Source organism: Odocoileus virginianus, chromosome 10 (genome assembly GCF_023699985.2).
Source record: "Odocoileus virginianus isolate 20LAN1187 ecotype Illinois chromosome 10, Ovbor_1.2, whole genome shotgun sequence".
In the NCBI taxonomy this organism is placed as follows: Eukaryota; Metazoa; Chordata; class Mammalia; order Artiodactyla; family Cervidae; genus Odocoileus; species Odocoileus virginianus.
The window spans coordinates 5,308,716-5,332,153 of NC_069683.1; the positions used below are offsets into that span (position 1 = coordinate 5,308,716).

Below are 23,438 nucleotides of genomic sequence, written 5' to 3' on the forward strand. Positions count from 1 at the left end.
TCTGCACCAATTTTGATTGATTGATTGATACTGCTACTTATTTTGGATTCTGTTTTCTTCTTTGTATGTATGGTAATTTTGGGTAGGATGGTAGATGTTGTAAATTTGCCTACTTGTTTGTGGGGTATTTTTGTAATCCTATAATATTCTTGAGGTTTATTCAGAGATACAGTTATGTTAGTTTTCGTCCCTCCAGGTCTTGTTTTTAAGTTTTGTAAGGCTGGACTAAAATAGCGTTTAGTATAGGGTTGATTTTATCAATGTACTGTTCCCAATACTTTATTAAATGGCCATGGATTATGGGCCATATCATTTCTAGGAGGAATAGGCACCATTCCTGACCCTCTGCAGTCTCTGCTTGCTTTTTTTCTAGTCCTCTCAGGTGACATTTTTCCCCTCTTGGCCTTGAGTAGTTTCCTCAGATGATTCTCTGAATTAGTACACAGCTAAATACTTAAATATTCTACAGATTTGGGAGTTTTGGAATTTTCTCTTTGGGCTCTGTCTTCTCCAGTGCTGTGTGCTGAGAGCTCTAGCATGTGTGGTTTCCTCTGGACTTTGAGCTTTGTCTTTAACGCAGGTCCATCTCGATGCGATTTTGGATCTCCCTCCCTGTGCTTTCATCTCTTTCTCTAGGCGGTGAGTTGGGGGCAATCATAGGGATCACTTTATCTTTCTCGGGTATTACTGTCCTTTGTTACCTGATGAGCAATGTCTTGAGAGCACTGTTTCACATGTGTTCTTAGTTTTTATTTTAGTAGTTTTAGGTGGGAGAGTAAATCTAGTCTTTGTCACTCTTTCTTGGCCTGAAGTATAATAAGTTAGGCTGTTCTAAGGATTTTGATGTCCTGAAGACCATTTTAGCAACTTCAGGGAAAAAAAAGTACTTTATACTCCACTTTAATACAAGGTGTGGATGCTACCTTGCTACCTCTGTATCATTTTCTTTGTTTCTCTTTTTCTCCCATTCAAATTTGAATTGAGTCAAATTTATGGAAAGCCTTCTACGGACCAGGGACAGCAAATTGGAAGTTAAAAAGATTAATATAATCCGATCCCTTTCCATAGAGAACTCAGAATTTAGAGATGAATAGAATGATTGTGTAGTATCCTCCAAATCATAGTTCTTAAATGGTAGAATGGAGTTAGAACCAGACATTCTAGCTTCCAGTTGAATTTCCTTCGCACTGTAGTAATACATCTGTATATGAATCCCTACACATATGTGTGTGTGTGTGAATTTCTCAGTTGTGTCTGATTCTTTTTTGGCCCAGTGGACGATAGCCCATCAGGCTCCTCTGCCCATGTAATTTTCCAGGCAAGAATACTGGAGTGGGATGCCATTTCCTGCTTCAGGGGATCTTCTGGACCCAGGGATTCAACCTGCGTTTCTTATATCTCTTGCATTGGCAGGCGGATTCTTTACCACTAGCGCCAAAACATACACACACGCGCACATATATACATGTATACATGCATGTATACATATATGTGTACACACATATGTATATGTACATGTATACATACATGCATATATATGCTGTAGAACTCAGGAGGCCACATGAACTTGTGGACTAAAGACTACAATACTATAAAGTCTCACCCTCTTCAGATGAATTTTTGCTTCAGTTCAGTTGCTCAGTCTTATCCGACTCTTTGCGACCCTATGGACTGCAGCACGACAGGCTTCCCTGTCCATCACCAACTCCTGGAGCTTGCTCAAACTCATGTCCATCGAGTCGGTGATGTCATCCAAACATCTCATCCTCTGTCACCCCCTTCTCCTCCTGCCTTCAGTCTTTCCCAGCATCAGGAGTTTTTGCTTATCAGTGGCTAAGAGACCGAGGAGACGTTTGTAAACGTGTGAGACAAGTAGTGAACTGGTGATCCAGTGGGAAGAAAAGGGTGACAAGAGAGCTGTGCTGGTCTCCTGTTTTGGAACAGACTTCCGGAGTTTTGAATAGTAGTGTGCTAGTTGGAGCGTGTCTTTGGAGACACGGCAGTAATTTTGATTTGGGTCCAGTTAAAGCTGCAACAAAACTGCCAATTTATAAGGAATTCTGTATTTGCTCATTTTCTTCAGATAGTAGGCCAAATGGAGAGATTTTTTCAGCCAATTCTGAAATACTATATTAAAAACCCAAATGAGCAAAGTTAACCATATGTATTAGCAATAGGGGATTGCTGGAAAACATTTTGGATTTTTACTTTCTAATACTAGTAATAAGACCATTTGTGTAAGTATAAATGTAGCATGCAGAAGTGACAAAGAGAATAACAAGGCAGTGTGGTACAGAGGGTGGAAAAGTGAATTGGAAGTTAGGAATTTGAACTTCAGTTCTGCTTTCTGACTGATGTGATTTTGCGATTTCGGCAAATGTCTTTAGTAAACTGGGGTTCTATTTACATATTTAAAATTAGAGTATTGAATTAAAAGACCTCTAAAATAGCTTTGAATACTAACATTATCATGGTCCTTTGACCATAAAGATGACCTTAGTTGACAGTGAGATTTCCTAGTTACAGTTGACCCTTGAACAGTGCAGGGATTAGGGATGCTAACCCCATGCAGTTGAGAATTCACATATAACTTTTGGTTTCCCCAAAACTTAACTACTGGTAACCTAATGTTGGCTGGGAAGCCTTACTGGTAAGATAAAAAGTCAACTAACACATATTTAGGATGTTATATTCATTATATTCTCTATACTTACAGTAAAGTATGCTAGAGAAAAGCCTCCTTAAGAAAATCATATGGAAAAGATAATACATTTGCAATTCTGTATTGTATATATTGATACTGTAAGTTTACATTGTCTGTTTTCAAGATGAATCATCTGCCAGTATCTGCATCAGTGTTGTCTTACATGCTGCAAAACACTGTATGTGTTATACATATTATAAAGCTGGACATGAAAAATGAAAAGGTAATGTGAAAAAAAATTCATATTTATTTGCAGGTTAAATGATCCATGCACTGATAAAGAAGCAGCAGCAATGATTGCTTTATGATAACCTAATATAATTAATAGGAGTCATCATGCCTAGCCTATACACTCATGAGTGAGTCATTATAAATTCTTCATAGCAAACGATATTACAGTTTTATTCATAATACAGAACAGGTTTAGAAAAAGGAGAAGCCAGTGTGATTTCCCTGAAGTCTTCAGGGAAGAAATAAAGAAAGCTCTTGGATTGGAAGAATTTTGAGGGTCTGTAGAGTAGTATAAGAGCATACAGTAAGGATGAAGGGTGCAGGAAGAGTCGACTGGAATGGAAGGGACATCTTGAAATTATATAGAGTGCAGGATAGTGAAATTCACTCTCAGAAGTGATAATTTGGTGGGATAGGCTGTCTCAAGGCAGTGGCTTATTTTTAATGAGGCCTGAAAGTGATGAGATTTAGACAGTATTTTTGGAATGAATATATACTACTTCAAATACATTCTTCTTGCCTCATCTTTCTTGCAGTCAAGCATTTAAATTTATAAGCAGGTTGACCAGCATTAAAGATACAATCTATGGCCCTAAGCCAAAAGCAAAGCCAAACAGTATAATTGTGGTAGGCAGTTATATTTAATACTGCACTGGTACAGTGATTCCTCTAATTGAGATAATTGGTCTGTTCAGCATATCATAGAAAGTTAATGGAGAAGCTGTTTAAAGACATTCTAGATTATGCATGCTGATTTTGCATCGTTACTTTACTGAAGTCTTTTATTCTAATAGTTTGTCTTGATTCTCTAGGATGTATTATATAAGTTATAATATCCTTTGTAAATGGTGACAGTTTTGTCTCTTATTTTCTACGTGTATTCGTCTTGCTTTTTGTACCTTATTATATTGGCTAAGCCCTCCACAGTGAGTATTCTGTTATCACATAGCAAGACATTCCCAAACTTAACAGTTGAAAACAACAATTTATTATCCTCAGATCTGTGGGATGCCTTTAAGCTTAGCTTGGTCGTTTTCCCTGGAGACCGTTCAAGTAGTTGTAATGAGATGGCAGCTATGGCTGGGGTTGTCTGAAGATTCAGCTGGGCTGGACATAATGGATGCTTCTTCACTGATATATTTGGTGTCTCAGCTGGGATGGCTGGAACAGTCGAGACTGGCCAACCATCTCTCTTTTTCTCCAAGTACTTCTGTGCATGTCCAGCTTCCTCATATATGGCATTCTCAGGGTAGTTAGATTTCTTACGTGGAGTTTGGTTTGCTCCAGAGTGAGTCTTTAGAGAGAGGAAGTGGAAGTTAAGGGTTATGCCTAAAGGTAGCACAGGGTCATTCCTGCCATATTCTGTTTGTCGAAGCAGTCACAGAATCTGCCCAGTTTCAAGGAGCAGAGAAATCGATTCCACCTCTTGGTGGGGAAATGTGAAGACTCCATTGCAGGATGGGAGATATTATTGTGGTCATATATGGAAAATTCAGTTTGCCACAGAGGGCTTCCTTGATATTCTGACATTTCACCACTGATTATAAGTTGGAGTTTTCTGATAATTCCTTTTATCAAATAAGAAAGTTTCTATGTCTAGTATAACTAAGGATTTTTCTCAGGAACAAGTTTAGTGTTTCTTGTTTCTCCTTTGTTCTATTAATGTAATGAATTACCCAGCCTTAAGGAGGATGTTAAAGCATCTGTATTATCCTGGGATAAATTTTACTTGCTTATGATGTGTTTATTGACACTAATATTTTATATTTTGCATTTTTTTATAATTGAGGCAGACAATTAGTTTTATTTTTATGTGTGCTGTTCCTGTTCAAATCAAAACTGGTAAAGGTTAAACTAGCCTAAAGTGAATAGAGAAGCTCTATATTTTTTCATGATGTGAGGCAATTTATGTAATTTAGATTTAGGTGGTAGTTCTCACATGTAAAACCATTAGGGCCCACAGTGTCTCTGCCTCCACACGGTATTACTCTTTGGTTACCTTTCTGATTTCTTAATGGTCATTGATCTATTCAGATTTTTAATCTCTTGTTGTGACAACTTGGTAATTAATAGTTTTCTAAAAAACCATTTACTGTTTTTTAGTTTACTGGCATGAAGTCATATATAGTATTACTTTTAAGTTTTAAAACCTTGCCTGTATCCTAGTTTGCCCTCTTTCTTGTTTCTAATTTTGAAGTGCTTTTGTATGTACTTCTTCAAATATGTCTATTGTACAATGAATATATTTTAAATTAAACTTACATTTTAGCACATGGATGGTATTATGAAAAAAATCTGGGAATGATTTAGCCTGCTTTTAGGCCCACTGTGGTTGTTCTTGCCTGAAGTGAGTTTTTGAGATGTAAATTGGAAATTCACAGAGTTGATTATTGTTCTATAACTTTGACTTCATTAGTGCTGCTTGTTAGTTTTTGAGGACACATCTTGGTTAGACCTGCTGCTGCTAAGTCACTTCAGTCGTGTCCGACTCTGTGCCTGACACAGTCATTATCACATGCTTTCACACCACCTACTGTCTTTTCAATAGGACTTTTCCACCAACAATGCTATCATTTACTTTTCCATGAGAGTATGTTAATTTCATAAGTAGCAGTAAATTTAATGCCATTACAATGAGACTGTTGTGTATTCTTCTCAACTATGTGCATGGTCTAGACGGAGGAATATAGAAACAAGCTTATAGACCTCTGGTCTTTAGGGAAACTATCATATTTAGTAAACCCATCAACATGTATTTTAGTGATTCCCATATGTCCAAGACTGCTGTAGGTGCTATGAAGATACAGAAGATTTCTCAGGTGTTCCAAGTTCACAGCAATTTGACTCTGATGAACCTTCACAGATTCAGTAATGTTGCTTTCATGTGCCCTTTGCTTTAGCACACTACCTATTCCTGTTTTTAACATGCAATGCTCTTTGCTCTCTTAATGACTTTGAAAAGCTATTCCCAATACCCTAAATGACTGTTTTCTTACATACAGTTGTCAGAATCCTACCTACCCTTCCTTCAGATTGAAGCTTAAATCCCTCCCCTTTAATGAGCCTTTCTCCAGAAAGTTAACTCAGACTAGTGTGTCCAATTTGAAAGGGTAAGTAGATTTGTAGATCCAGATAATAACTCTAGTAGTGTCTTTGGCAAGCTATGTATTGAAAGCTCAGGGAGCAAAATAAGAAGGATAAGCTAGATGACAGTAAAGATAGGAAGATTTGTAACTGCTTAATGACTTACCAACCTAGAGGGAAATTTCTAATGGCATCGTGTGGGGCTCTGTTTTCAACTGCACTGTGCTTAGTCTCACAGTTGTGTCCAACTCTTTGTGACCCCATAGACTGTAGCCAAGCTCATCTTTCCGTGGGGATTCTCCAGGCAAGAATACTAGCTTGGGTGGCCATGCCTTCCTCTTGGGGATCTTCCCAACCAGGGATCAAACCCAGCTCTCCCACATTGCTGGTGAATTCTTTACAGTCTGAGTCATCATGGAAGCCCTCTGTTTTTATCTAGTCTTGTTCAACATGTTCGTTCATTCAGCTATTTACTCGCCGTTTATTGAATACTGCAGGTTGGAAACAAACCTCTGTCCACAGTTCTTCAGGCACTCTGCCTATCATATCTAATCCCTTGAATGTTTGTCACTTCCACTGTATAATCATAAGGAATTTGATTTAGATAATACCTGAATGGTCTAGTGGTTTTCCCTACTTTCTTTAAGTCTGACTTTTGCAATAGAACTATGGATGGAGGTTTGTGACATTGTATAGGAGGCAGTGATCAAAACCATCCCCAAGAGAAAGAAATGCAAAAAGGTAAGATGGTTGTCTGAGGAGGCCTTACAAATAGCTGCGAAAAGAAGTGAAAGGCACAGGAGAAAAAGAAAGATATATCCATTTGAATGCAGAGTTCCAAAGAATAGCAAGGAGAGATGAGAAAGCCTTTCTAAGTGAACAATGCGAAGGAGTAGAGGAAAACAGTAGAATGGGAAAGAGTAGAGATCTGTTCAAGAAAATTAGAGATACCTAGGGAATATTTCATGCAAAGATGGGCTCAATAAAGGACAGAAATGGTATGGACCTAACAGAAACAGACGATACTAAGAAGAAATGCCAAGAATACACAGAAGAACTGTACAGAAAAGATCTTTATGACCCAGATAACCATGATGGTGTGAGATCACTCATCTAGAGCCAGAATCCTGAAATGTGAAGTGAAGTGGGCTTTAGGAAGCATCACTACAAAGCTAGGGTAGGTGATGGAATTCCAACTGAACTATTTCAAATCCTAAAAAATGATGCTGTGAAAGTGCTGCACTCAATATGTAGCAAATTTGGAAAACTCAGCAGTGGCCATACAATTGTAAAAGGTCAGTTTTCATTCCAGTCCCAAAGAAAGGCAGTGACAAAGAGTGTTCAAACTACTGCACAGTTGCACTCATCTCATACGCTAGGAAAGTAATGCTCAAAATTCTGCAAGCTAGGCTTCAACAGTAGGTGAACTGAGAACTTCCAGATGTTCAAGCTGGAGAAACCAGAGATCAGATTGCCAACATCCATTGAGTCATAGAAAAAGCAAGAGAATCCCAGAAAAAACATCTACTTCTGCTTTATTAACTATGCCAAAGCCTTTGACTGTGTGGACCACAACAAACTGTGGAAAATTCTTCTTAAGAGTTGGGAATACCAGACCACCTTATTTGCCTCATGAGAAATCTGTATGCAGGTCAAGAAGCAACAGTTAGAACCGGACGTGGAACAACAGACTGGCTCCAAATTGGGAAAGGAGTACATAAAGGCTGTATATTGTCAACCTGCTTATGAACTTACATGCAGGGTATATCACACAAAATGACGGCTGGAGGAAGCACAAGCTGGAATCAGGATTGCAGGGAGAAATATCAGTAACATCAGATATGCAGATGATACCACCCTTATGGCAGAAAGCAAAGAGGAACTAAAGAGCCTCTTGATGAGAGTGAAAAAGCTGGCTTAAAACTAAGCTTTCAAAAAACGAAAATCATGGCATCCAGTCACATCACTTCATGGCAAATAGATGGTGAAACAATGCAAATAGTGAGAGACTTTATTTTGGGGGCTCCAAAATCACTGCAGGTGGTGACTGCAGCCATGAAATTAAAAGTCACTTGCTCCTTGGAAGAAAGCTGTGACTAACCTAGTCAGCATTTTAAAAAGCAGAGACATTTCTTTGCTGACAAAGGTCCATCTAGTCAAAGCTGTGGTTTTTCCAGTGGTCATGTGTGGGTGTGAGAGTTGGACTGTAAAGAAAGCTGAGCGCCGAAGAATTGATGCTTTTGAACTGTGGTGTTGGAGAAGACTCTTGAGAGTCCCTTGGACTGCACGGAGGTTCAACCAGTCCATCCTAAAGGAAATCAGTCCTGAATGTTCATTGGAAGGACTGATGCTGAAGCTGAAGCTCCAGTATTTTGGCCACCTGATGGAAAGAACTGGCTCATTGGAAAAGAACCTGATGCTGGGAAAGATTGGAGGCAAGAAGACAAGGGTATGATTGAGGATGAGATAGTTGGATGGCATCACTAACTCCTTTGATGGACAGGAGTTTCAGCAAGCTCCGGGAGTTGGTGATGGACAGGGAAGCCTGGCATGACCCAGTCCACGGGATCGCAAAGAATCATTCTTGACTGAGCAACTGAACTGAACTGAAAAGGTTGGAAATTGTAATATGCTAGGGGTATAATGGCCAGCAACAGAGACATAGTTCTGCCCTTTAGGACATTGTAATCTAAGTGTTTGAACTAAGATATAGAAACTTATGCAGAGTAAAAAAACTTAGCTAATACAGTGATAATGTGGAGCTTGTAGAGATGGTCATTATTTTGTATAACAGAATTAGTATATAAAATGATCTCTGGGGAATGGAAGGTAGATTATATTCAGCCCAGCTTTAATTTCAAGTTGGGATTTAATTGGGATGAATTAAGTTCGCAAACAAATTGTACAAGAAGAGGAAGACTTGACATATGGACACAGTCTGAGTGAAAAAAAGACATTGAACCTTTAATCAGCAGTCAAGTCAGTGTTAATGATCAGTGGAATGTGATTGCCAGAAAAAGTCAGTCTCTGTTGTTAGACACATATAGTGTCTAGAATAAGAAGTGATAGATCTTCTCCACTTTGTTTCAGGCAGACACATCTGAATTGCTATGTTCCTTTCTAGAAATCACTCTGTTAGAGGGCTTTTGAAGTTGGAAATTTGTACTGTAATCTTCCATGATTTGTAAACTTTAAAAAAATGTTTTCAGGACTTCCCTGAAGGTCTAGTGGTTAAGACTCCTCACTTCTACTCTAGGGGGCATGGGTTCTATCCCTGATCTGGGACGAAGATCCCGCGAGCTGCGCAGTGCAATAATAATGATAAAAAAGTTCTGAAGGCAATTCTCCAGGAATTTCTCTATGATTGATACACTTATAAGAAAACATGAGTAAATATCAGTCAACAAATATTTCATAGAATCCAAGGAAAACAGAACCTGAAGAAATCCTCAAATAGCCATCTGTTATATATCATCTGCTGTGCTTTGAAAGTTTAAGAGAAAGGGTGAGATAGGTGCCTCCCTACTCCTGAGGGATGGAGGGGAAACTGCACATTGGAGGTCTGTATCAGCACAGTGGGGAAGCTCAAGAGCAGAAACACTAGTAAGGTATAGGTCTAGGTTTTCAAGGCATATGGAATCCAGTGCTGGTGAAAGGCGGTAAACAGATGATCACAGCATAATATGAATTGTAGATAGAGCCGTGCTCCCAGGGTTATTAAGGAGGACCGCAACTGAGATGAGGGGTAGCCTTATCAAATAGTATCCATTTCTGGGCTTCTCCTTGAATTCTTCCTCTTCTAGAAAGGAATTTCTGCGTCATTTTGTACTAGGCAATACCCTGGTCTTTTCACACTGCAGCCCAAGTAGTTTCCACTGCCTCCCCCTCCCCCTCCCCCACTGCTTGGTTTGTGGAATCTTAGTTTCCCAGCGCAGTGAGAGCACAGAGTGATAACCACTGGGGAATTCCCATCTCAAAGTAGTCTTAAGTTTATTTTTTTTTTCATTTATTTTTATTAGTTGGAGGCTAATTACTTTACAATATTGTAGTGGTTTTTGCCATACATTGACATGAATCAGCCATGGATTTACATGTGTTCCCCATCCTGAACCCCCCTCCCACCTCCCTCCCCATCCCATCTCTCTGGGTCATCCCAGTGCACCAGCCCTGAGCACTTGTCTCATACATCCAACCTGGACTGGTGATCTGTTTCACACTTGATGATATATATGTTTTGATGCTGTTCTCTCAGATCATCCCACCCTCGCCTTCTCCCATAGAGTCCAAAAGTCTGTTCTGTACATCTGTGTCTCTTTTTCTGTCTTGCATATAAGGTTATTGCTACCATCTTTCTAAATTCCATATATATGCATTAGTGTATTGTATTGGTGTTTATCTTTCTGGCTTACTTCACCCTGTATAATGGGCTCCAGTTTTATCCATCTCATTAGAACTGATTCAAATGAATTCTTTTTAATGGCTGAGTAATATTCCATTGTGTATATGTACCACAGCTTTCTTATCCATTCGTCTGCTGATGGGCATCTAGGTTGCTTCCATGTATTCAGAAGCTTTACAGACAAGCAAAAGCTGAGAGAATTCAGTCTTAAGTTTAAAACATCTATTTGATCAGGTCTCCCACTTTAAACTTTATCCCGTGGGTTGGGAATAAAACTCCTTAGCCTGATCTACCAAGCCTTCATAATCTAACCTCTGTCTACCTTTAAACCCTCGTCTCTTGCCATCCTCTCCCATACAACCCTGTGCTCTAGTCTTGCTAAAGGTACTTGCAGTTGTTGAAAATATTATGCAGCCTTTTTTTCTTTTTTTGTATTTGCTTTTCCTTTTATCGAATATCTTTTTTTTTCACCTAGCTAATTCTATTCTTATTTTTAATATCAGCTTAGTTTTTACTTCTTCATAGAAGAATTGATGCTTTTGAACTGTGATGTTGGAGAAGACGCTTGAGAGTCCTTTGGACTGCAAGGACATCCAACCTAAAGGGGATCAGTCCTGGGTGTTCATTGGAAGGACTGATGTTGAAGCTGAAACTCCAATACTTTGGCCACCTGATGTGAAGAGCTGACTCATTTGAAAAGACACTGTTGCTGGGAAAGATTGAAGGCAGTAGGAGAAGGGGACGACAGAGGATGAGATGGTTGGATGGCATCACCGACTCAGTGGACATGGGTTTGGGTGGACTCCGGGAGTTGGTGATGGACAGGGAGGCCTGGCTTGCTGCAGTTCATGGGGTCGCAAAGAGTCGGACATGATTGAGCGACTGAACTGAACTGAGAAGACTTTTACTTCTACTCGACACAACCCCTAAAATAGATGCCTCTCCTTTTTGCTTTCTCTTCCATAGTATCACACTATTATAATTTTTTACATACCCATTTCTCCAGAGTTTGAGCATTATGAATATAAGATGTTTCTCTGATCTGTGTACTTCCATTACCTGACACCGGACATGGGCTCACATTTAGGCACTTAAGTGTTTGTTGACTGAATATGTGAATGCTGCTGCTGCTGCTAAGTCGCTTCAGTCATGTTCAACTCTGTGCAACCCCATAGGCGGCAGCCCACCAGGCTCCCCAGTCCCTGGGGTTCTCCAAGCAAGAACACTGGAGTGGGTTGCCATTTTCTTCTCCAATGCACAAAAGTGAAAAGTGAAGGTGAAGTCACTCAGTCGTGTCCAACTCTTCACGAGCCTATGGACTGCCAGGCTCCTCCATGCATGGGACTCTCCAGGCAAAGGAGTACTGAAGTGGGGTGCCATTGCCTTCTCTGGACTATGTGAATAAATAGTCTGTTTCTGAAGAGACAGTCTCCAGTAACTTAAATCTCAACACCAGACTCAGTGTTAGCAACATGGAAGGTGTTCAGTGTGAAGAGAGGGTGAATGAATAAAATATGCGTTGAGTCTTATTAGATGAAGGATTAGGCTAAAGATTTATAAAGTACAGGTATTATCTTGACTAATGTGATAATGTGCTCTGTAAATGAAATAATGAAGAAATCCCATTCGAGCTGACCTTGAAAGCTAGGTAGACAAGATTTGGTTGGAAGAGAGTATTAATTTTCTGTTGATGGGTAATAAATTATAATAAATTTGGTAGCTTAGGACAATATCATGTTTAATTTTGTGTTTTTTTTAGGTTAGAAGTTTGGAGCATTGTGGTGATTCTCGACAGTTGTATCCAGATTTATTTGACTAGAATTCTAAAAAAAAAAAAGTTAAAATTTAGTGTGGAAAAAAATATAGCCTTTTCAGCCAAAATCCTTCAGAAAATCCTTTTATCATTGATGGAAGGTAATATAAACATGACTAGAAGTTCATATATGTTAATTACCTTTAGATGTACTACATAAAGAAACTATATATCATTATATATAGTTATATATATAACTATACTATATATTATTATATATATATTATATATTATGTATGTTATATATATTAAATGTTATATATATATTATATATATATGTGTGTGTGTGTGTGTGTGTGTGTGTATAGACAATCAAACACTAACTTTTAAAACTAGCTATAATTTAGATCCTGGAGTAAAACATTTCCTGTCTATCAGAGATGAAGAAAGGTAAAGTGTTTAAGCCTAGCTGTATTATACAGCACTAATCTTTTAAACTGCAAGTTTTTATTATAGATTGTGATGTTTCTATAGTTGTCTCTAAGGGAGTTTAATTGCAGGTATGTATTAGAGCTTCTGTAATTGCAATATATAGAGAATATGGCTAGTATCTCTCTTAGCCTGTGAGAAGAGAAACTTGGAGTACTGGACTGTGGTGCTGGTTGGGACAGTCTTTAGTCTTTATATTCTGTTTCCTGATCTAGAAAGATTGTCAGCCTGTTACAAGATGCATAGTGATGTGGCGATATCAGACTGTGGATATAGCTCTGTGAGGCAGGCGTTCTACGGACTGGGCAGATAAGCTACAATTGTGTGTGTGTGTGTGTGTTCAGTCGCTCGTTTGTGTCTACTCTTTGCATCCCCATGGACTGTAGCCCACCAGGCTCCTTCTGTCCATGAAATTTTCTAGGCAGGAATACTGGAGTGTTTTGCCATTTCTTATTCCAGGGGATCTTCCTGACCCAGGGATCAAGCCCATGTCTCTTGCATCTCCTGCATTGACAGGTGGCTTCTTCACCACTCTGCCACCTGGGAAGCCCCCAAGCAACAATTAGTACTGATCAAATGATGAGCAGAGTTACCTTTGGTACCAAGTTGAGATTGGAATTGAGAAGAGCAAGAGTTGAATTTTAGAACCATTTAGGAATCTATTCATTAGGTAGAAGATGATGATGGCAGTAGGCATAGAGCAAGGTGAACAGATTTGACATGGCTTTAATGAAGTTCTTTTTGCTAAATCTGTAGATACTGTCTAGGTCTCAGGTTACTTGCCTTTTTGACAGTGATTATTTCCTCCTGGAGACAGTCTGTTCCTTTGACTGCTGTAACACCAGTTCTCCCAGCTATCCTTCTGCTTCTCTGGAATTGTGGGCCAGAATTTTTTGCAGCTTTTATTTCTTTATTTCTAATCCCTTAAAATAGATGTTCCTCGGAATTCTGTTCTAGGCTCTGTTCTGTCTCATTCTCACAGTCTTACAGAATGATGTCATTACTTTCATAGCATTAATAACCATCTGTGTGTTAATGATTGCCATATTTTTATCTCCAGCCAAGATCTGTCTCCTAAGCTCCAGATCCTTATATTCAACCCATACTCAACACCTCTTCTCAGATGTTACACAGGCGCCTCAAACTGAAAGTAGAACTTTCCTCTCAAGCTGCTCATCCCCCATCCTCCCTTTGAATAAGTACTACCACCCTTTTCCTGGTTCCCCAAGCCATACATCACTGATCGTTTTCTTCTTTTTCTTTTGCAGTATAATTTATATAAAATAAAGAGAATGTAAATGTACAGTGCTATGAGTTTGACAAATATTCACACCCTCATTGTCATCATTCAGTGAAAATAGAGGATATTTTTCGTTCTCCAAGAAAGTTCCATCATATCGCTTTGTCAATCATTCTTACACCCTTGCCCCCACCCCTTAGCTGAGTCACTTTTCTTATTGCCTCCTCTTTTATTAGCTTTTCGTGTTCTTGAACTTCTTATGAATGGAACCATATGGTATACTTTGTGGTTCAGCATACTTTTGTGATTTAGCCATATTGTTGTATAGGTCAGTTCTCAGTTCAGTCCCTCAGTTGTGTCCAGCTCTTTGCGACCCCATGAACCTGAGCACGCTGGGCTTCCCTGTCCATCACCAACTCGCGGAGCCTACTCAAACTTACGTCCGTTGCATTGGTGATACCATCCAACCATCTTATCCTCTGTCACCCCCTTCTCCTCCTGCCTTTAATCTTTCCCAGCATCAGGGTCTTTTCCAATGAGTTGGTTCTTCACACCAGGTGGCCAAAGTATTGGGGTTTCAGCTTCAACATCAGTCTTCCCAGTGAATATTCAGGACTGATTTCCTTTAGGATGGACTTGTTGGATTTCCTTGCAGTCCAAGTGACTCTCAAGAGTCTTCTCCAATACCACAGTTCAAAAGCATCAGTAATCTTCAGCATTCAGCTTTCTTTATGGTTTAACTGTCACATCCATACATGACTACTGGAAAAACCATAGCCTTGACTAGACAGACTTTTGTTGGTAAAGTGATGTCTCTCCTTTTTAGTATGCTGTCTAGGTTGGCCACAGCTTTTTTGCAAGGAGCAAGCATCTTTTAACTTCATGACTGCAGTGTCTGAAGTGATTTTGGAGTCCCCAAAATAAAGTCTCTCACTGTTTCCATTGTTTCCCCATCTATTTGCCATGAAGTGATGGGACTGGATGCCATAATCTAAGTTTTTTAAATGTTGAGTTTTGAGCTGACTTTTTTGCTCTCCTCTTTCACTTTCATCAAGAGCCTCTTCAGTTCCTTGCTTTTTGACATAAAGGTGGTGTCATCTATGTATCTGAGGTGATTGATATTTCTCCCGGCAGTCTTGATTCCAGCTTGTGCTTCATCCAGTCCAGCATTTCACATGATGTACTCTGCATGGAAGTTAAATAAGCAGAGTGACAATATATAGCCTTGATATACTCCTTTCCTGATTTGGAACCAGTCCATTGTTCCATGTCTAGTTCTAATTGTTGCTTCTTGACCTGCATACAGATTTCTCAGGAGGCAGGTAAGGTGGTCTGGTATTCCCTTCTCTTTAAGAATTTTCCACATTTTGTTGTGATTCACATAGTCAAAGGCTTTGGCTTAGTCAATAAAGTGGAAGTAGATGTTTTTCTGGAACTCTCTTGCTTTTTCGATGATCCAGTGGATGTTGGCAATTTGATCTCTGTTTCCTCTGCCTTTTCTAAATCCAGCTTGAATATCTGGAAGTTCACGGTTCACATACTATTGAAGCCTGGCTTGGAGAATTTTGAGCATCACTTTGCTAGCATGTGAGATGAGTGCAACTGTGCAGTAGTTTGAACTTTCTTTGGCATTGCCTTTCTTTGGAGTTGGAATGAAAGCTAAACTTTTCCTGTCCTGTGGCCACTGCTGATTTTTTCATATTTCTGGCATATTGAGTGCAGCACTTTTACAGCATCATCTTTTAGGGTTTGAAATAGTTGAACTGGAATTACATCACCTCCACTAGCTTTGTTCGTAGTGATGCTTCTAAGGCCCACTTGACATCACATTCCAGGATGTCTGGCTCTAGGTGAGTGATCACACCATTGTGATTACTTGGGTCGTGAAGATCTTTTTTGTGTAGTTCTTCTGTGTATTCTTGCCACCTGTTCTTAATGTCTTCTGCTTCTGTTAGGTCCATACCATTTCTGTCCTTTATTGAGCCTATCTTTGCATGAAATGTTCCCTTGGTATCTCTAATTTTCTTGAAGAGGTGTCTAGTCTTTCCCATTCTGTTGTTTTCCTCTATTTCTTTGCACTGATCACTGAGGAAGACTTTCTCATCTCTCCTTGCTTTTCTTTGGAACTCTGCATTCAAATGGGTGTACCTTTCCTTTTCTCCTTTGCTTTTAGCTTCTCTTCTTTTCTCAGCTGTTTGTAAGGCCTCGTTAGACAACCTTGTCAGACAACTAGGTCAGTCGTTTGTTCCTTTTTATCGCTGTGAGTGGTTTTTCTGTGAATATACCACAGTTTGCTTATGCATTATCTTGTTGATGGACATTTGAGTTATTTACCCTGTGGTATAGAATAGGTATTATTGTTTATTTTATATATAGAGTGTGTATCTGTTAATCTCAAATTCCAAATTTATCCCTTCCATCCATTTCCCCTTTGGTAACCCATAAATTGGTTCCTGTGTCTGTGAGACTCTTTCTGTTTCATAAATACGTTCATTTGTATCATATTTTTTAGATTACACATGTGAGTGATACCATATGATATTTGTCTTTGTCTTTCTGACCTCACTTAATGTGATAATCTCTAGGTCCTTCCATTCTTCTGCAAATGGCATTCATTCTTTTTAACAGCTGAGTAATATTCCACTATATATATGTACTACATCTTCTTAATTCATTCGTCTGCTGATGGATATTTAGGTTGTTCCATGTCTTGACTGTTGTAAATAGTGCTGCTGAGAACACTGGGGTGCATGTATCTTTTTGCATTAGAGTTTTGTTCGGTTATATGCCCAGGAGTGGGATTGGTGGATCATATGAAAACTTCAGTTTTTTAAGGAATCTCCATACTGTTCTCTGTGCTTCCCAGGTGGCACAGTTGTAAAGAACCTGCCTGCCAATGCAGGAGCCTTGCCTTCTTAACCTCCAGTCCTTGAAATAGTACGTGGCTGTATTTGTTTAGGTGTTTTTAAATTTCTCTCAGCAGTGTTTTCTAGTTTTCAGTGTACAGATTTTTCACATCTTTTATTAGGTTTGTTCCTAGTTATTTGTTGAAATTATGTAAAAATAGAGTTGGACACGACTGAGCGACTGAACCGAACCAGTTAATTTATGTGTATTAACCTGGAATCTTGCAATCTTGCTTATTTTTTAAAAAACTTATTTGGCTGTATTGCATTATTTTTGCACAAGTGAGATCTTCATTGCTTCCTGTGGGGTTTGTTGCACTGAGTGGGATCTTTCGTTGTGGCCCGTGGACACGCTAGCTGTGGCCCCTAGGCTCAGCAGTTGCACTGCACAGGCTTAGTTGCTCCACAGCATGTGTGATCTTAGTTCCCAAACCGAAGATCAAATGTGCATCCCCTGCATTGCAAGTTGGATTCTCAACCACTGGACCACCAGGGAAGTCCTTCTTGCTAATTATTATTAGTTTGAGTGTAGATTAAAGTTTTTTTCTATGTACACAATCATATAGCATCTGTGAGTAGATGTTTTTGCTTTTTCCTTTCCTTTATTTATGACTTTTTAATATCGGCTGATTACAGTCACTTGGATCTTGAGTACAGTGTTAAATAGAGTAGTGAAAGTAGACATCTTTTCTTGTTTCTGAACTCAGTCAAGTATTACCTGCAGACTTTTTGTATAAACCCTTTATCAGATTGAGGAAGCTCTCCTTTTTCCTTAGTTTGTTGAGAGTTTTTTGTTTTAAATCATATAGGTATTGAATTTTATCAGATGCTCTTTGGGCAGCATCTTTTGAGATAATGCTTGGTTTCTTTTTGTCTTTCATTCTGTCATCATTGATTTTCACATGTTAAGTCAACCTTGTATTCCTCAGATAAATCCACTTGATCAAGATGTATTCTCCTTTTCATATACTTCTAGATTTGATTTGCTAATTTTATTAATGATTTTTGTATTGTCTGTAATTTTCTTGTAATGTTTTGGTATCAAGGTTATCCTGGCCTAAAACAAATCCAGAAGTGTTCCTTCTTCTTTGAAAGATTTTTATTAAGGCTAGTATTTCATCAGTGAAGCCATCTGAATGTAGTTTTCTATGTGAGATGGTTTTTAATGATAAATTTAGCTTTTTAAACTGATAGCAGCTATTCAGGTTTTCTGTTTCATTTGTTTCGTTCGGAAACTTGTTTTTAAACAACTATTCATTGTTCATAATTTCCTTTAATTCCTTTTAAATGTCCATAGGATCTGTGATGATGGTTTCTCTGTTGCATTCTTCATGTTGGTAATTTGTTTTCAGGCATCATTTTTTGTATCTCCTCTCTAACTTATTCATATCTACATCATCCTTTCTGTTCCTATTTTAGTTTAGGATAGTGCCTAAACTTTTGGTAGGACTATTAAAGTAACTCATACTGGCCTTCCTGTTTATAGTCTGTTTCTCTGTATCTCAGTAACCTAGTTATAGAAGGTAAGATCTTTCTAAAGTACAAATGTAATTAAATCTTTCTTGGCTTACAACTTTTTAATAGTTTCCTAATACCTTCCAAATAAAAATCTAAGCTCCTTCATATGGAATACAAAATCATTATTGATAAGATATCTATTTCTCTGAATAGAATCCTGTTTTTCCCATGTATTCTTTACCTTCTCATCTCTCCCTGCAGGCTGTAGGGAGCTGTACTTCACTGACTTTCTAGTTGCTCTAATTTGTCACTTCTCCATTGCTGAGATTATTGTTAATATCTGCTAGGTATGAGCTCAGTATTTATTTGACATAATACCTTTTATTCTGTGTATCTTTACTTTCACAGGAAAATCTAGCTGCAAAACATTTTTTTTAACACACTTTCAATTTTGCTATTATCTCAAAACATATTGAGATAACATGTATCTATTTGCTCTAGCCAGAATACCTGTCAAGTAGTGACTTGATCCCCCTCCTCCCTGCACCAGTGGTGATGAGTTTTATCTCTGCTTGATAGTCTTAGTGTTGGTACTGACTAATCACCCAGATGACTGAATGGTTTGTATTTCTATATAGTACCATTTCACACTTCACAAAATCAAGAATCATTCCTCTGAAACTGGCTAAAGCAGTTGGTTTGGAGCTAAAGCAGTTGTTTCTTTTCTTGTCAGTTCTTCACCTCTTCACCCCCAGGGGAATCAGGATGTCCCATATTATGTTTGAAAGCCTAAAACATGTCAAACTTTTATTCTTTTGTTGAGTTTGAAAGGGGGGGACATTATTAGCTCCATCTGATGTAGCAGGGGCTCTGAAAGTCTATTTGGATAACACTGAAGACTGGAGGAAATGTGACTCTGTCTGTGTGTTTTAAGCCCCTAAGGTAAGATCAGAAAGCGTCTGGGGCAGTGAGAGCCAAATAGTTGAAGTCATACATTAATTATGGTCATGAATCATTTTTATTTTTAAAGTCTTTACCATTTGACAAGGTTGTTTGCATAGTACTAGTGAGTTTTAGGCAGCATTTTCCCTCCTTTTAAAGTAACAGGTTATTTTGTTGATTTCTACTCTGGGTTGATAATGCCTATCAAATTAGAATTCTGATAACATTTTTAATAGAAATTGCTTGTTTCTTGCCAGAATGAATGGTCTTTAATTTATATGATTTTTCTTTTGAATATATTTTGAAGTCATAGAAAACTGTCACTTTAATCTTTTAACTCTTTCACTGATATCTGTTGTTGTTCAGTCACTAAGTCATGTCCGACACTCTGCGACCCCATGGACTGCAGCATGCCAGGTTTCCCTGTCCTCTGCTGTCTGCTGAATGGACAAATTCATGTCCATTGAATCAGTAGTGCTGTCTGACCATCTCATCCTGTGTTGCCCTCTTCTCCTTTGCCTTCAAATCTTTCCCAGCATCAGTATATCAGTATCAGTAAAAATAATCAAAATTTGGGGACTGTACTTTGATATACAGGCATTAGTCGACATTCAGTCAGCAATATGTTTTGTGCTACATTCTGTGCTAAGCACTGGGAATGTAAATGAAAAAAAGGTGTTTGTTTCTTTTTCTCAGAAGGATCTAGTAAAGAAATAGCAAAGGAAATAGACAGTTGCCATAAAATGTGGTTCTATAATCTTTGTTAGTGTTTGTATGATGCCATGGATCCCCACAGGAAGAAGTACCTTTGCCTGTCTGGGATAGTCAGGGAAGGCCTTTGAAGGAGAATGTATGCTAGGGGTGTCCTTGTCTGTTAAGAGTGAGGGAAACTTATAGGCAGATAGAACAACTCACTCAAAGGTACAGAAGGAAGAAATGGCATGATGTGTTTGGAGAGTTGCTAGTCATTCAGTGTTGTTGGAGTTGTGTGTACAAGGTTAGAACAGCAGAAAATGAGGCTGGGGCCACATCACAAAGGGCATTTCCTTGGTTTCATGTTTCTTAGTCACCTTTATAGGAGAGTATTGTTCTCAAGAGAGTGTACACCTGCACAGACAGCAAGAGTCAGTGGGATGGAGAATAGTCTCCTCTATTGGATTTCTTTGGGGTCTCGAGGAAGTTGCAAAAGGACTGATCTCATGAGCAGTCTCAGAAGAGTTGCTCCTTTTTAGATCACCTGAAAAGTCCTCACTAACTATCAGGCGGTTTCTGAAAGTGCAAAATATGTCTTGACTCTTTTTAGTGCAAGGTGTTATGATAATAATGTTGGCAGAGGTATTGATATTATCAACTCCCTCACAAAATTAACATCCTTGTGTATAGGGTAACTTTCAGGTTAGGAGAGTTCACTGGTTTTATTCATTTAAAAAACTGAAGTAGAACTTCCTTACAGTGAAATACTTAGATCTTAAGTTTAAATTCTGTGTGTACCTTTGCACCTCTCACCTCAACCAAGAGATGAAACATTTCCATCACTTCAGATAGTTGCTTTATTTTCCTTGGTCTCTTCTAGTCAGTCCTGCCTGACAGAGGCAACCAGCCACTCTTAATTTCTGTCATCATGGATTGGTTTTACCTGTTCTTGAACTTTGTTTAAATGGAATCATATAGTATGTACTTTTTTGTGCCTGAGTTTTTTCACTCACCCTAATGTTTTTGAGGTTCATTCACATTGTTGTGTATATCACTGTTGTGTTCCTTTTTAATGCTGAGTAGAATTTCATTATATGAGTATACCACAGTTGCCTTATTAATTCTCTTGTTTGATGGACATTTGGGTCATTTTCTGTGAACATTCTTACAAATATCTTCTTGTGAATATCTTTTTGTATTTCTTGAGTAAATGGTAAGGAGTAGAAATACTGGGTCACAGGTTAGATGTTTGTATAACTTTATAAGAAACAGTTTTCCAAAGTGATGACACTATTTTGCCACCAGCACATGCAAGTCCTAGTTGCTCCACATCCTTCTAGCATTGGGTGTTATAATTTTAGTTATCCTATCAGGTATGAAATGGTATTGCATTTCAATTTTAATTTCCACAATGACTGAGATTTTGAGCACATTTTCCTATGCTTATTGTCTTATATCTTACTGTTTTCATAATTTATTTTTGGTTGTGCTGGGTTTTCATTGATGCATGTGAGTCTTCTCTAGTTGTGATGCATGGGCTCCCCATTGCGGTGGCTTCTCTTGTCATAGAGCATGGACTCTCATATCTGTTTTGTGAAGTGTTTCACTCTTTTGCCCATTTTTTTTTTATTATATATTCCTCTAGAGATACAGAAGCTGTATCTCTCTAGTAGACAACTAACACATAGAATACATTCTTAATTCTTATTAAAACAGTGAATGAGCGCTTGATGTGATTATTTTAACAGAGGTTCTATCTCTGGAATCAGAACTGCTTATTCTCTGAAATCACGGAACTGCTTTTTCTGTGCTCACTTTGGCAGCACGTATACTAAAACAGGGAACTGTTTTTTTTTCTATGTTACTTTATAACACCAGTTCTCTACAGAGTGGCCCAGATAAAATTAAATACCTGGTTTGTTTCTTTCATGTAACTCTGCTAGCTGCATCTTGAGGGATAAGCTCCCTGCTATTTCTAAAGATCAGTGACATGGCTTGGTAATTCATTGTTGTTATTGTTCAGTTGCTAAGTTGTGTCCAACTCTTTGCAACCGCATGGACTGCAGCATGCCAGGCTCCTCTGTCCTCCACTATCTCCTGGAGTTTGCTCAAATTCATTGCCATTGTGTCGGTGATGGTGTCTAACTGTGAGCACCAAAGAATTGATGCTTTTAAACTGTGGTGCTGGAGAAGACTCTTAAGAGTCCCTTGGACTGCAAGGATATCAAACCAGTCAATCTTAAAGAAAATCAGTCCTGAATATTCATTGGAAGGACTGCTGCTGAAGCTGAAGCTCCAATACTTTGGCCACCTGATGCCAAGACCTGACTCATTGGAAAAGACCTTGATACTGGGAAAGACTGAAGGTGAAGGAAGAAGGGGTTGCAAGGGGTGGTAATTCATGGTCTCACACAATCATTTGAGGTGAATTAGCAACCACAGTCAGAAAGTTGATAGATATTTACATAACATCTACTTTGTAAATGTTTTGTCCTACTTTGTAAATGTTTTGCCCATTTTTAATTAGGTTGTCTCTTTGTTACTGATATGTAAGGGTTCTTTATATACTCCAGGCATAGTACTTTGTCTAATTGATGTTTTGTAAGTATTTTCTCCTAGTCCATGGCCTGCTTCTATATTTTCTTAATGGCATCTTTAGATGAACAGAGATTTTTTTTTTGGCAATGCCTAATTTATTCATTTTTAATTTTATGGTTAGTGCTTTTGTGTCTTCTCTAAGAAATCTTTGCCTACCCCACGTTTGCAAGAGATTCTCCTTTGTTTTCTTCTACAGTTTTTATGATTTATATTTACTTTTATATTTACTGTGATATTCTTGAGTTAATTTTTTTTTTGTGCTGTGAGGTTGGGAATAAAATCCATTTTTTCCTTATCCAGTGTTTCCAGCACCATTTGTTTAAAAATTTTTCCTTTTTCATTAGTCTCCTATGTTCCTTTGTCCAAAACCAATTGACCATACATGTGTGGGTTCATTTGTATACTCTTTATTCTGTTCCATTGATCTATTTTTTGATTCTTATAGTGAAGTCGCTCAGTCATGTCCGACTCTTTGCATCCCCATGGGCTGTAGCCTGCCAGGCTCCTCTGTCCATGGCATTCTCCAGGTCAGAATGCTGGAATGGGTAGCTGTTCCCTTCTCCAGGGGATCTTTCCAAGCCAAGGGTTGAACACAGGCCTTCTGCACTGCAGGCAGATTCCTTACCAACTGAGCCACCAGGGAATCCCAAGAATCCTGGAGTGGGTAGCCTGTCCCTTCTCCAGGGCATCTTCCCGGTCCAGCAACTGAACCAGGGTCTCCTGCATTGCAGTCAGATTCTTTACTGTGAGCCACCAGGGAAGCCCATCCTTGATCCTTAGACTAGTACCATAATGTTTAATTGTGTAGCTTTTATAAAAGGAAGTCTTGAAATCTGGCAGATTTAAAGATTGGTTTATCTCTTCTAGATTCTTTGTTTTTCTATATAATTAGTAGTATCAGCTTCTTAATTTCTACAAAAAGAAACACACACACACAAAGC

At 38.6% G+C, this 23,438-nt stretch overlaps 1 protein-coding gene across 4 annotated transcripts in view; it reads left to right on the top strand.

Annotated features, from left to right (window-relative positions):
* The window catches only part of UVRAG (UV radiation resistance associated), a 315,338-nt gene that overhangs the window by 109,157 nt on the left and 182,743 nt on the right, over positions 1 to 23,438 (top strand). The window lies entirely within an intron of this gene.